General features: G+C 50.7%; 1 protein-coding gene across 18 annotated transcripts in view; it reads right to left on the bottom strand.

Moving 5' to 3' along the window:
* The window catches only part of PITPNM2 (phosphatidylinositol transfer protein membrane associated 2), a 171,966-nt gene that overhangs the window by 94,799 nt on the left and 61,563 nt on the right, over window positions 1–15,604 (bottom strand). The gene's annotated exons all lie outside the window — the stretch shown is intronic.

Genomic DNA, 15,604 nt, shown 5'->3' with positions numbered 1-15,604 from the left:
AGGCTGAAGTCCTACATTCAACTATTCACTCTGTGAACCAACTCTGGTCCCACCCTGAATCCGCTGCACCCTGAGGCACAGACACATACCTGAACATCTAGACTTCTCTGCAGTCAGCCCTCCAAGTTGGGTGCCTCTTTCAGAGTTGACTATGGGTTCCCTGGTACCTGAACTTTGAAGCTCCCTGGTGAGTCAGACGGGGCTACTTGGTGTACACTTTCTATTTAAAGATCAGACAGGGCTTACTCTCAGACACCATTCAACCCATGACTTCTAAGAACTGGGTGCTAAATCCGGTTTCTTTGGCCCTCACTTTCCATCAACACGGGAGCTGTTCTCGTTGACAACTAGGGGTTCTTTTTTCCATTGCCTGCTGCACAGGAAGCAGAAGTCACGGTGGGACCCATGCCGGGCATGGGTCGGAGCGTGTCTCCCAGGCTGCGCTGCTGAGGGGTTAGCCTCACAGATTCCCTCTGGGAAAGCCATTTAAGAGTCATTCTGAATGCATCTACTGGGGATGGGGAAGAAATGATGCAGAATGTTGACCTACTGGGTAGCAGGTTTGAAATCCTGCCTGAACCAAACTGTGCCGAGGGGCTGTCCCAAACAGATGGTGCTATCCAGACAGACACTCTTGCAAAGCCGCTCTGCCTGAAGCCAGCCGGCAAACAATCCTCCCTACACCACCTTCTTGGAAATCTTGATTATGGGGGATATCGGGGTGGGGAGGGACAAAACATTTCCTCACTGAACTCTCACTTTCAGACAATGAAGGATTGTCTGGAGAGAGAGCCAATGAGTGGCCAACAATCACCACTCCAGAGCCCTGACCCATCTAGGGCGCACGTGCATGCCTCTAAATTTTCTCCCCTCTCCTTGGTCCAACCACAGTCTAGGAAAGCAGATTTTCTATGCTCCATGGCAATCACAGTGGAAAATGGAAGTACAACGGAGCGCTGTACCTACCTGAGCACCAGGAGGCAGGAGCCGAGCTACTCACAGACTCCCTAGAGGAGAACCCCACGCACCCAAACTCTGCTGTGCCCCCTCTGAGCTCTGAACATGCCAGGCGAGGCCTCTCCCTCTCTCTCCCTCCATCCCAGCTCTTTGGAGAGAATGCAAGCAGCCCGCATGACCAGACGGAGCCTTCCTTGCTACTAAACCCCTCCTGAGGCTGTGACATGTTTCAGAAGGAGCAGAAAATTACCTTTTAGGAAGCCAATGTGAGGGAAGGGGTGGGGGGACAAAGTATCAGAGCCAGGAGGTGTGCACCACAGGAGCCGGGCTGGGGTCGCACAGCAGCCCCCCATCCCTGCAGAGGTCCGCTGAGCTCCCCATGCTGCCAGCCTCAGGGGGCCGCCCCCAGCGCACGGCTCTCCCAGCAGCCCATGCCTAGAGACAGAGGACGCTGAGGAGCACGCGTGTCCCCGGGACGGGTGGACGGAGGAGCTGCGAGCCTGGGCAGGGATGCTGGAGGAAGGGAGAAAGGCAGGCCGGAGAGGAAGGGGTGGGGAGCGGAGAGGGAGGGCGGGAAGGAGGGAGAATTGATTTTCTCTCCTCCACTGGGACCACTGAGCTGAGTTGCCATGGAGAAAGGGGAGCCGCTGGCAGAGCCCAAGGCGGGCGGAGGAGCCATATGTCGGAGGGAAGGCATCAGCAGAGAGCCAATCCAACAGTTCTGCTGCTGCAGCCTCCCCCATACCAGGCCTCAGGGTCCAGGTGGCCAGGCAGGGAGGAGTACTGGCTGGACCAGCGGGCAAAAGCAGCAGCTGGTGGCCACCACGCCAAGGAAAAGGGAGGAGATGGGGGCTTTCTCTCCTGGCCCGTGGTGCTCTGCTGCCCCAAGAGCCTGGGCCCTCCGTCTCATGCCACGCTGCCGGGTCAGAGCCTGAAGTCGGGACCCCAGAGAGTAAAGTGACCCTTTCCCCGGGCTTAGGTGTTACCTGGTGTTTGGGGAGGCATTGCAGATTTCCACCTGCCCAGCCTCCCTGTTTCTAAAATTCTGTTGCCAAATCCTGAGTCATATCTTCCCACCCTCAGGGATGAGGGGATACCCACCTATGGAATGGCTCTGATGGCCCAGTGCCACCCATGTGGGAAGCAGAGGAGAAGGGAGGCTGCTGGGCACAGCAGGGGGAGGGGGCTCTCCTGGACACACTGACAGGTGGATGGGAACTCCCAGGCTCCCCACGCTGGGTGGCGTCTCCCATCACACCTGTGCCAGCCTCTCTGCTGCAGCTGCCCACGTCCCAGCTTCAATACTGGCTTCAGCCACCTGGCCCCACTCATACTGGGAGAAGTGAAATGGGGCTGGGGAGAGAGCCACGAGACCTCGGTGGGGTCTCAGTCTCTCTCCTTGGAGATCACAGGACCAGGGGCAAGTCTGGTCACTTCCTTGAGCTTCTATGTCCTTATTACAGACAGAGATGATACCATGTTCTACCAACCGGCACTCCCAGGCACTCAGACATGGCAGGACTTGGGGAAGGCTCAGGGCAGGCACTAGTGCTGTCCTGGGTCCATCTCAGGAGCTGTGATCTCCTTAGGGCTAGGAGCACAGTAGCAGCATCCCCCAGCCTCCTATCTCTCCCTGATCACTTGGCAGATCCCTCAGGACTAAGACTCCAGCAGGCTTGCAGCCGGCACCAGAGCCTACAAGACCCGGCTGCCCTGACACAGAGACATCTGAGTTGGGGGGCAGCCCAATCCTGTCGCTTTCTCCCTCAGTGTTTTATTTCATTTCTTTTTCTTTTTTCTTCTTTTTCTTTTCTTTTTTTTTTTTTTTTTTTGAGACAGAGGCTGGAGGACAGTGGTGTGATCACGGCTCACTGCAACCTCCACGTCCCGGGCTCAAAGCAATTCTCCTGCCTCAGCCCAAGTAGCTGGGATTATAGGTGTCCACCACCACGCCTGGCTAATTTTTTGTATTTTTAGTAGAGACAGGTTTCACCATGTTGGCCAGGCTGGTCTTGAACTCCTGACCTCCGGTGATCCGCCCATCTCGGCCTCCCAAAGTACTGGGATTACAGGCATGAGCCACCATGCCCGGCCTCTCTCTCAGTGTTTTATGATGAAAGTGTTCAAGCATATGGCAAAGTTGAAAACATTTTATAACGAACATCCATATATTCACCATCTAGATTCTACCGCTTCTTCTCACTTTTTTTATTGCAGTAAAATACATATAACACAAAATTTACCATTTTAACCATTTTAAAGTGTTCACTTCAGTGGCATTGAGTATATTCACAATGATGTACAACCACCACCTCTATCTAGTCCCAGAGTTTCAGCAACCCAAAAGGAGACCCATTAGCAGTCTCTCTCCAGTTCCCTCTCCCCCAGGCCCTGTCAACAAAAAATCTACTGTTTGTCTCTATGGATTTGCCTATTCTGGACATTTCATATAAATGGACTCATAAACTACATGGCCTTCTGTGTCTGGCTTCTTTCACTCAGTATCTGTTTTCGAGGTCCATCCATGTTGTGGCGTGTGTCAGTTCTTCATTCTCTTTTATGACTGAATTGTACCCCAGTACATGGATGGACCACATTCGGCTTATGCATTATCCATCAGCCAATGGCGTGTGAGCTGTTTCCACCTTTAGCTATTGTTGTCACATTTTTTTTTTAAGAGACAGGGTCTCGCTCTGTTGCCCAGGCTGGAGTGCAGAGCAGTGGTGTGATTATAGGTTACTGCAGCCTCAACCTCCTGGATTCATGATCCTCCCGCCTCAGTCTCCTGAGTATCTGGGACTACAGGCCAGGGTCACACCACTGTGCTCAGCTTCTCACTTTTCAAATGAAGTTTTCAGAGCCCAGTGAAATGTCCTAGAGCCCCTCCTAAGGGATTTGTTCCCAAAGTTGCAGGCCCAGAGGCCCCAAAGTGAGTGCTCACCTCACCCTGCCTTTCCACTAAAGCAATGCTCCTCATGGGTGACCAAGTAAGGGAGGCTCCGGCTGGCCCTGGGGCCCAATGCAGAAATCCTAAAAGCCTGTGTGTAGCCTGCAAGTGGGCCTCCAGCCTCCTCCATCCCGTCCCAGGTAAGCAGTCAGCTGGGCAGGGAGAAACATGCATGTGCCAACCCCACACTCATGCTTTGAGACCAAATGAACCCAGTGCCAGGACCACTGGCACTCACTGACTACATGACTAGCCAGTCATCACCCCTCTCTGAGCTTCAGCTTATTCAGCTGTGAAATGGGGCAACAATCTCTACCCCATGGGGTTGCTCTAGAGACGAGGCTGGCGCTGCCCAGTAGAACTTTCCCCAATGACGAATATGTTACACACCTGCGCTGTCCAGTGCAGCCACCATGACCTGCCACTGTCCCCAGGTGGCTACTGAGCACCTGAAATGTGATGAATGGGAGAGAGGAATAGAATTTTTCCATTTTATTTCACTTTAATTAACAATTGAACTTAAATAGTCACACGAGACTGGTGGTCAGTTCTAAGGCCTGAAGAGATGACAAGTGTGAAAGGACGCATGGTCCAGGCCCAGGCCTAGCTCCTGGTCTCTTCCCTCAACCCCTCCTCTCCTACTTACCCCACAGTGTCTGGGCAGGGGAGCACGCTCTGTCCACAGCCCAGCTCCAAAGGCACCTCTAAAAGGACAGAAGGTGGATGGTGGGGCTCTCAGGGAACAGCACAGACACCAACTGGGGAGTGGGCACCACAGACTCCATAATGACGTGGGTCTGGAACCGCAGGCCTCTCCTCTGCCCTGTTCTAGAACCCCACAACTGCTGTTTCCCCTAGCAACTCCTGAGGTTATCCCTGGAATATCTGGGCAAGGGCTGTACAATTGGAACATGTCCCCCCCAGTCCCTCATGTGGTGGCAGAGACCCCTGAGGAGATGTACAGAGGGCCTTGGTTCTTGGCTAGGCTGTGGAGTAGGCACTCAGGGAAAGCTTTGTATAGCCACGAAGCTGCTCTCTCAGGCTCCTCTGAAAGGGAGCGTCAGGACAAGAATCCAGACCTGACTGCCACCCGGCCCTCTCACTTTGCAGATGCAAAAATCCAGACTCAGAAAGGGAAGTAATGGCCGGGCATGGTGGCTCCCACCTGTAATCCCAGCACTTTGGGAGGCCGAGGTGGGTGGATCACAGGGTCAGGAGATGGAGACCATCCTGGCTAACACGGTGAAACCCCGTCTCTACTAAAAAATACAAAAAAAAATTAGCCAGGCGTGGTGGTGGGCGCCTGTAGTCCCAGCTACTCGGGAGGCTGAGGCAGGAGAATGGCATGAACCCGGGAGGCGGAGCTTGCAGTGAGCCGAAATCACGCCATTGCACTCCAGCCTGGGTGACAGAGCGAGACTGAGTCTCAAAAAAAAAAAGAAAGAAAGAAAGGGAAGTAACTTCTCCAACAGGACAGGGTCTGAAGCCCAGGGTCCCGACCCCACTGAGCTGGCCCTGCAGGAGCCTCCTGAGAGGTGTCTCGGGAGCAGACCCAGGGGCAGGGGGCACTGTGCACCCTTGCTGGGTAGGCAAAAGTCTGTCTCCTTCTCTATAGCTGTGTGGCTTCAAAGCCCAGACATCAGGGACTGAAGCCTGAGCAAGCCATCCCTCTCTTGTCCCAGACCCACCTGGACCCACCAAAGCTGGGAAAGGAGGGGTAGTGGAGATTCCAGAAAAACAGGAAAAATTTAAACACAACCACTAAGTAAAGCATCGTTAACTCCTGCTGTGCTGAGCCCACAAACAGGTAGGAGTCATGCAGAGGTGGGAGCTGCAGCTGAGGATGGGCCTGTACCCCCACCCTGCAAAGCCTTCTCCTGGCTCCCTCAACAGACTGGCCAGAAGGACCAGGACATGCTCAAAGCCCTGAATGGCCTCTCTCCACCCTCTCAGAGTGAGGGCCTGAAGGCTCCGCCCTGCTACCTCTCCGCCCTGGCAAGGCCTTGGGCAAGTTCCCGCCTTGGGGCATCTGTACTTGCCACTCTCCCTCCCCTCTGCTCAAGGGCCTCCTCCCACTAAGGCCTTCCTTGACACCCTGATGTAAAACTTGGCCCTGACTCTAACCCTGGCATTCCTCTGACCCCTTCTAATTTTCTTCAGAGCGTTGATTGTTATCTGGTACCCGACTTAGTTTTCTTTCTTCTTTCCTTCTTATTTTAAAAATTGTGGTAAAATACATGTAACATAAAATTTACCATCTTAGCCACTTCTTTATTTTTGCTTTTTGAGACAGAGTCTTGCCCAGGTTGGAGTGCAGTGGCACGATCTCAGCTCACTGCAACCTCTGCCTCCCGGTTCAAGTGATTCTCCTGCCTCAGCCTCCAAGTAGCTGGGATTACAGGCGCCCACCACCATGCCCAGCTAATTTTTATATTTTTAGTAAGATGGGGTTTCACCATGTTGGTCAGGCTGGTCTCAAACTCCTGACCTCAACTGATCCGCCTGCCTTGGCCTCCCAAAGTGCTAGGATTATAGGGGTAGCCACCATGCCTGACCCATCTTAGCCACTCCCAAGTGCACAGTTCCAGGGCATTAAGCACATTCACATTGTTGTGCAACATCCCCACCATCCTTCTCCAGAACCAACTCACCTTCCTCAATTGAACTCTCTATGCATTCAACACTAACTCCCCATTCCCCCTTCACCAGTCTGTTCTACTGTCTGTCACTGTGCATTTGACAACTCTAGGGACCTCATCATATAATCATGGTAAGTGGAATCATACAGTATTTATCCTTTTGTGTCTGGTTTCTTTCACCAAGCATGTCTTATGGGTTCATTCATGTGTTGTAGCATGTTCTATTTATCCTTTTGTGTCTGGTTTCTTTCACCAAGCATGTCTTATGGGTTCATTCACGTGTTGTAGCATGTTCTTTTTAAAATATTATCTGCCCAGGCACAGTAGCATATGCTTGTAGTCCTAGCTGCTGGAGGCTGCGGTGGGAGGATTGTTTGACCCAGGAGTTTGAGTCCAGCCCCCCTGGGCAACATAGTGAGACCCTATCTCTAAAAAAAAAAAAAACACAAAAAAAGTTTTTCACTGTCTGTCTCTCCTACTAGAATGGAGTCTCTGTGAGGGCAGCGATGTTGGTTGGCTGTATCCTTGGGCTGGAAGAGTACCAGCAAGCAGCAGGCACTGAATAGAATTTCTAAATACACAAACAGATGAACCAATGGATGGATGGATGAATGAAGACCCTGTATAGGTTAGTGCCTCAAATGTCTGTGCCTGGCCTTGAGTTATGTCCCTCATCCCCACTGTAGACTAACTCCTGGTCCCACACTACAGCTTTGGAACTGAAGCTCCAGGCCTACCATCCCTGAGAGGCAGCTGTGCTCAGCGTGGCAGGATGCCCCATTTGATGGTAGGCTTCTCCCAGATGGCTAACTGCTTCAAGTCTTTCCCCCAGTTACATCCCCCAGATGTAACATGTCTATGGGAGAATTATGACATGGGCAGATGAGAGTCCCAGCCATGGAGGTGACAAGGTGCCTTGGAGCCTCACAGGGCAGCAGCCACCAGAAAGAGACATGGAGGCCAGGAAGGTCCTGGAACACCAGAATTCGGCCAACAGAGCCTGAGGCCAGCACGTTGTGGAGGGGAAGCAGCCTGGGGGCATTCGGGAGACCTGGAGATGTGGCAGCTGGCCAGGAGTTGGGCTACAACCTTGACAATCACTAACTTCTCACCTTTTCCTCGTCCTGCCGGGATATTTATAGCCTCCCTCTCTCTGAAAACTCCTTCACCCATTTTTCTGAGCTTAACAAGCTTGGTGAATTGAAGTCAGGTGGACCACCCCCCTCAACTTCAGCAAGCCTGCTGGGGTGACTGCACTCAGGCCAGGCTTGCTGACAGCTCCTGCTCCATGACAGGGACCCTTGAGGGCCTGCTGAGAGTCACAGGGTTGGGGCGTCCCCAGAAAGATGACATCTAAAGAGAGGGCAGCAGCTGGGCACCCAGGCATACCTCAGCCAGAGATGCTGGAGGATGGTGACCCCAGAAGGGCTCAGCTCACCCCAGGCCTCCTCCCTGCTTTAGGAAAAACAAACAGATTGGGACAGTGGAAAAACAGCTGTACCTTTAAATTATCTGGCCCACAGATACGAAAAATATTTGCATGTTGAAGCTGTTTGCATCTTCGGTTATTTTTAGGGTGAACCCAGTTCCCTCCCCTTGGAACCGGATGAAGCCCCAGAGGCACGTAGTCCTTTTTCCCAGGCGGGGGTCCTGGTCCTGTTTCCCTGGGAATGAGGCTTGAGCATGAGCTCTCTGGGACCCAGCCCCCAACCAGAACCAAGCGGTGCATTCAGACTCCCGGGAGGAACTGGAGCACCAGGGAGCCAAGGCTGCAACTTTGAAGATTTGCCACTGCTGACATCATGGCCACCCACCTGGGGCCAGAAAGAGCCCCTCCGCTGCCCCTAGAGCATGGGTGAAGAGACGAACGCTTAGCCTACTGCCGCCTCTCATGCCAGGCCCAGCTGATGGGAATATTTTGCTGAGATATTTCTAGAGCCAGCAGCAATTAAAGCAGATTTTCTCTTCCACTCCCCTTCCCCAAAACAAGAATAAATCAGTTCTACCAATTTCCCAGCTAATGATTTCCTCCATTAAATTAAAAAGAAGAAGAAAATGTTTTCTTAAATGGATTACCAGCCCTGTGCTTTCAGAGACCATGTGACCTGTCAACTCCTTTTAAGGTCTGATACATCAAAGTCCCTGAATTAATTTTTAATAAATAAAAAAGTCATAGTCTAAGAAGCACCACCCCACATACCCCCTTTCCCCATCAAAGGTCAGCTCCGAGCTGACTCTGGGAAACCAGCTTAATCAGGCCAAGTACGGCTCTTAATAGAGCACCAGATCCATTCCACAGGTGGGAGAGATGAGGCTGAGAGATGTCAGGTGCCCAAGCATAGAAATCAGGCCCTGAGATGAACCTAGAGTTGTGGCATGCACCGTGGAGTCCTACATGTGGAACTGAGTCCTTGATTTCGAGCGGCGCCTGCCTGGAGAGATGCAAACAGGTAGATCCAGGAGCTGAGGAGTAACTAAGTAGGTGTGAGCTAGCGCCATTTGTGTGACCCAGATGGAGGCTCCTGGGCAGGACCTGGGCTTCTCTTCCTCTTTTGCTCCCTGGCAACACCTGGTATAGGGTCAGCACACAGTGCTGACATCCCCTTTGCTTCAAAAAGTCCACCCCCTACAACACAGACAAACCTCAAAAACATGATGCTGAGCAAAAGAAGCCAGACACAAAAGGCCACATATTGCAGGACTCCATTCCTATGAAACATCGAGAAGACGCAAATCCATAGAGACAGAGAGTATGGCAGAGGCTACTGGGGGTGAGGAAAAGGGTTGGGAGTTGTTAGTTAACGGGTGCAGTTTCTGTTTGAGATGATAAAAAAAATTCTGGAAATGGATAGGGTTGATGGTTGCACCCATTGTAAAGGTACTTATGCCAATGAACTATACACATAAAAGTGGTTAACACAGTAAATTTTATGTTATGTATATCTTACCACAATAAAAAAAAAAATACAAGGAGAAAAAAGCCCACTCTCCAGAATGCAACTTGAAGATACAGGATGGCCAACAACTCCATAGGGACGATGGTGGGACCCTCTGCAAATTGCACCCAGCCAGACTCAATGCTTAAAGCACAGCTCAGAGGCTCACAGGGCCTGTCTTGTCATGTAGGAACACTAGGGACCTTCAGAGAAGGGCTCTTTGTGTGAGCCAGCATGACTGAGCCAGGATGCCCTGTCTCCCTGGCGGCCAGCCAGATGCCACAGGGCAAGCAGGGGCTGAGAAGTCTCCATGGACCCCTCCCTGGAAGGCACCTCCTGGTCTCTGCATTCGCTGCGCCCTCTTCCTGAAATGCACTTCCCAGATATTCCGTAACTTGCTTCCTACGTTTATTTAGGTTTTCACAGGGAGGTCCTCTCTGACCATCTACAGTCGGAAAAATACAGGGAAGATTGCTGGAGCCAGGCAAGGTAGCCATGAGCAAGAAAAGGAAAGCCAGGGCCCCAACACTATGACATGCCAGCACCTTCATGCTCCCTGGCTCCAGAAAAGCAGCTTGCAGGGGGCATCAGGTCTGGGCTCCATCATTTACCAGCTAGGGGGCCTTGGCCAGTTCCTTCAACCCCCTAAACCTTGGTTTTCTCTTCTACAAAATGGGGGTGAAGACAGTGTTTGTCTCTTGGGCTTTTCTGAGGACTACAATGAGATGATGTATAGTAAATGTTTAGCATATGGCTGGGACATGGTCAAAGGTCGGTAAATGGTAACGATACATGGATTATAATGGAAGTACAACATTAATCCCATAAGGCTGGCCAGGATGTGTGGGTCAGCGATCCTGAAGGCAGGGGAAGGGGCCAGTAGGGCCAGATCACAACCACAACTACACTTCTCAGCATGTGAATTAACTGATTGAATCCTTTTGTCCCCATGTTGCATATGAGGAAACTGAAGCACAGAGGATAGTGACTTGCCCCAGGACACACAGCCAAGAGATGGTGGAGCCCAGATTCAAATTCCAGTCATCTGGCTACAGGCCTGAGCTGGCCACCACTGTTCCATAGGGTGTCTCAGGGAAGTGTGGAAGGAGGCTCAGAGAAGAGTCTCTGGCATGCAGAGGCAGACCCACAGCCAGCTTGCACAGCTCTGACTTCCGGACATGAGTCTCTGGAGGTCCTAGGGAAAGGTTTCAGAGCAGGTCCCTCAGGGAAGCCCACAGAATGGTTGGACTGGCCTGGTTCTGCTCAAGGTTCTTCTCAGGCCCAAGACCTTGGTACTCAGTTCTGCTCAGCCCAGCCACTTTGATTAGCACTCAAGGGTGCAATTAACTCCTTCAGAACCAAGGCTAGGGCACTAAAAGGAAGGAGTATCTCAATGTTCTGGCTTATGAGGCTTTCCTTAGATACCGTCAGAGAGACTGGAGACAACTAGAGACCCAAATCCTTCCAGGGACTAGAAATAGCGGGCCCTGTACACTCACGGGAGACTCTGTGTGTCCTGCTGAAGGGCAAGCTGCTTCCAACTCCTTCTCAAAGGGAATGAATTTCCCTCAATGCAACTTTCTTTTTTTTTTTTGAGATGGTCTCACTCTGTTGCCCAGACTGCTGGAGTGCAGTGGTGCGATCTCAGCTCACCAGCAAACTCCACCTCCCAGGCTCAAGCAATTCTCCTGCCTCAGCCTCCCGAGTAGCGGGGATTACAGGCGCATGCCACTACCGTCCGGCTAATTTTTTTAGTAGAGACAGGGTTTCGCTATGCTGGCCAGGCTCCTGACCTCAAATGATCTACCAATTTTGGACTCCCAAAGTGCTGGGATTACAGGCGTGAGCCACTGTGCCTAGCCCTCAATGCAATTTTCTAAAAAATGCCTACTACAAACCTCTTAACTAATGACTCTCTTAGGCTACTGCAATAGAGAATTTCTTTTTTTCTTTTTTTTTTTTTTTTAGAGACAGGGTCTCGCTCTGTCACCCAGGCTGGAGCACAATGGCACAATCACAGCTCACTGGAGCCTCAAACTCCTGAGCTCAGGCAATCCTCCCATCTCAGCCTCCCAAATAGCTGGGATTACAAGTGTGCACCACCATCCCTGGGCAATTTTAAAATTTTTTGCAGAGACAGGGTCTCGCTATGTTGCCCAGGTCGGCCTCAAACTGCTAGACTCAAGCGATCCTCTGGCCTTGGCCTCCCACAGTGCTGGGAGCTACCATGCCCAGCCAGCAATACAGAATTTCTAACTAGTCTCTCTCCTTTCCACTCCAGCCTCTACAAGGTGGCCCAAGTGAGCATGTTAAAATAAAAACACAAATGAGATTGTGTTACTCTCTACCTCAGAATCCTCCAAGAACTCTGTTCACACTTTGCATCAAGTCCAGCATCTTTACAATGACCTGCCAAGTCCTCCAAGGTTGAGCCCCTGACTCTCTCTCCATCATTTCCAATCACCTTTCCTCTCTTGTTCTGTTCCAACCACACTGCCTTCCTTGCTTGCCTCAAACTTGCCAGGACACTTCAACCTCAGGGCCTTTGCACCTGCTGTTTCCTCTTTCCCAGATATTACATGACTTGCTTTCTAAATTTATTTAAGTTTCTACAAAGAGGTCCTTTCTGACTATCCAAGCTCTCGTCCCCCACCACCCCACACCTCTCTCTTCCCTCCCTTTGCTTACTTTTCTTCCTGGCATTTAGCACCACCAAAGAGTTTATTTTAGGAAGGAATTTCATTTGGTTCATTGATGAATCTGTGCTTAGAATAACACCAGACACATGAGTGGTGTTCAAAACCTCTGCTGATGGCTTTAGAAGTGAGAATGATTGGTGGAAGGTAGTGACTGGATGTGGAGGGGTGTGGGGGTGGCAGGAGGGTGGTGTGGGGCTTTTGAGAATTGGTGAAAGAAGAAAAACTTTGAATAAATGAACATGAAATAAGTTAAAATGGTAATCAAAGATCTTCCCTGCTCCCCCCAAAATATCCCCAGGCCCAGAGAGTTCTATAGGTGATGCTAGCAAACTTTCTAGAAGTTCAGAAGGAAAGGTCACTCTTTGTTGGGGGAAGGGGGACAAATAAAACAAAAAACAGGCCCATCTTCATGATCAAGATGCCATCTGAGTAGACCCTAAAGTAAGATTTGAAGCCACGACAGCAACAACTTGGAATCCCCCAGGGAACCATGTGTATGTCTCCTTTGCACTAATGTTGCCACCTCCAGAAATGCCCTTCTCCACCTTGCCTCTGGTCTGAACCCTCTGTTCTCCTTACTAAACCTGCTCTATTACTCTGGACATCCAAGCACACAGTGAGCACTGCATAAATGTTAGCTGCTGTTGGGCTTACTTGCTTACATGTCCGAGTCTCTGGCTAATTTGTATCCCCAGTGCCTGACACCATAGCAAGTATACAAAAAATGATAGACGAAATGAACAAGGCACACAAAAAGCCTAGCAAAAGCGACATATTTAATCTAAAAAAACTTTTGGGCACAGCTGCTGTAGGCATACAAACCAAGGCATCCAGGCTGCACAGCCCTGAGCCCACCTTCAAACTCTTGGCCCCATGAAATGAGGCAATAGGGGCCCTAGGTGAGCCAGAGGCACTGAACTTTGCCTCAAAATTAGCGCTTCCTGATATGAGCAAGGAGGTGACAGCAGCCAGAAATCGCTACCCTCTCTGCACCCAATGAAGCTGATAGAAAGTTCTGGGTGACTCAAGGCTCTAAAATGTAACATTTGTCTGGCTGTTTACTTCCCCTTTACGCAGCTCAACTTCTTAGATCCTTCTTCCTACTAGTGGAAGATGGATCCCAGTGGCGAGAAAAGAGCAAACCAAGTCCTAGAGTCTCAGGGGTCTTTAAAGCTGAGCCGAAGGAAGACAGAGATGAAAAAAGATGGAGGAAGTAGAGAACATAATTTTTCCTCCCATACTTACACAAAAAAGGATCTCGAATACCCCTGCTTCATCCCCAACTATCACCACTCATGCAAACAAAGTCAGAGAAACCCCTGGATTAGCTACTGCTCTAAGAACTGACTGTGTCTTTCTCCCTCACCCATGAATCCCCTACCAGCCTTCAAACTCAGATCAAAATTCCATGGAGCAGGAAAGCAGGTAAGACCTGGGTTCTGAGTGTGACAAACCACTATCCTCTGTGAAAAGGTCTTGCTGTGAGCCATCAAGACCACAAGCATGAGTCAGAGCCAACAAATGGACATCTTTTGCAGCCAGTGGAGAGACAGTGAGCTTTGCCCATGAACAAAGATGCCTCAGTGGAGCCGCAGAAAGGAAATCAACATTTATGGAGTATTCTCGGAGTTATCCACAGCTGTATAACACATTAACCCAAAACTTAGCAGTCTAAAACAAGAAAAAGTTATTATTTCATGCTGTTTCTGTGGATTAGGAAGCTGAGTGTGGCTTGGCTGAGCGTTTCAGGGTCTTCCATGGGGTCACAGTCAAGATGTTGACCAGGGCTGTAGTCATCTAAAGGTTTGGCTGAGGCTGACAGAGTCACTTCTAAGTCAACTCTAAGTCAACTCATGTACGTGATTGATAAGTTAGTATATGGTTTTTGGCAAGAGGTCTGTCTCAGTTCCTCACATTTCTGGACCTTTCCGGAGAGCTTGAGTGTCCTCACAAGATGGCGACTGGTTTCCCAGAGAAAGTGATCCAAGAGAAAGGACAGCAGAAATCACATTTTCTTTTTTTAGAGACAGAGTCTCACTCTGTTGCCCAGGCTGGAGTGCAGTGGCACAATCTCGGCTCACTGCAACCTCCACTTCTCAGGTTCAAGTGATTCTCCTGGCTCAGCCTCCTGAGTAGCTGGGACTACAAGCACAGGCACCAACACACCTGGCTAATTTTTTTTTTTTTTTTTTGTATTTTTAGTAGAGATAGGGTTTCACCATGTTGGCCAGGCTGGTCTAGAACTCCTGACCTCAAGTGATCTGCTTGGCTCAGCCTCCCAAAGTACTGGGTTTACATGCATGAGCTGCCACACCTGGCCCACACTGTCTTTTATAGGGCCTTGGAATTCACACTCGGTCATTTCCAATACCCTATAAGATACACAGGTAGCCCGATTCAGTATAGGAAGGGACTGCACAGGGGTATGACTACAGGGATGGGAGACTGAAGCCAGCCTGGAGGTGGCCAGCACAGCCACATTGTAGTCTTCCTAACCCTTGATCTAGACCATCTTCTTTCATCCTCAAGACAGCCCTTGAAGGCAGGCATTTTCATTTTATAGACATAGGTTCCTGCATACCCGCACTGACCTGAGCCTCTTGTCCAGCCTCCTTGGGGCAGAGAGAACGAATCGGTGATGAGTCATGTAGTGAGAATATAGTTGCAGGAATCCAGGAGGAAGGAGGCTCAGGAGAAGTGCAGGGTTCAGCTACTCACACGGTCACCGCTTTGCTACCAGAAACAGGCCACCCAGCCACTGATGGCATTACAGAAACAGTAAGGAGCATCTGCTCTCTCGGTTCTGCCACCTTGTCCCCTCCCGAGGTGCCTGACTTCACAGCAGGATTGCCGTCCTGCAGCCAGTTCATTAGGTGGCCCCCTGTGCAAGGCGCCTAAGCGATCTGTGGCTGCAGGTGCCACCTCGTGGGATTTGCAATTTATAGTCATTCAGAGGCGGAGGACACAGGTGAAGAAGGCGTCAGTCCCACCAGCTGCCAAAGCTGCCTTGTCTCTCAGGAAAACACGACTGAGGCTTATCAATTTCCCCCATTTCATTCTCACCACCACAGACAGGGAAGAAGAACTGATTAAGTCCATAAATCTAACTTCTCCACCCAGGGCTGGATGGTTCTCAAGGACAGTTATTCCTCCTCTGTACAGGCCTGGAGTGGGGGTGCTGAGTGTGGGTCGTGGAATGGAGACACAAGTTGGTATCACCACCTCCAGGATCAAATCCATTTCCCTATGGCACAAATGCAGAGAAGTGCATTTGAGCACTACAAGGACTAGGGTCAGCTTTGCTGATATTTTGGAAGAGGCCATGCCATTATGACCCCCCAGGTGAGCCACAATGATTCACACTGGAAGGCGCCTTCCTGCTGTCACCCAGAGCATATAGGAGCCTGGCCTGAGTTTCTACACAGA

This window comes from Trachypithecus francoisi, unplaced genomic scaffold, assembly GCF_009764315.1.
Source record: "Trachypithecus francoisi isolate TF-2019V2 unplaced genomic scaffold, Tfra_2.0 Lachesis_group11, whole genome shotgun sequence".
Classification (NCBI taxonomy): domain Eukaryota; kingdom Metazoa; phylum Chordata; class Mammalia; order Primates; family Cercopithecidae; genus Trachypithecus; species Trachypithecus francoisi.
Note: the sequence above shows the minus strand (reverse complement) of the source record. Positions and strands in the feature narration are given on the sequence as shown.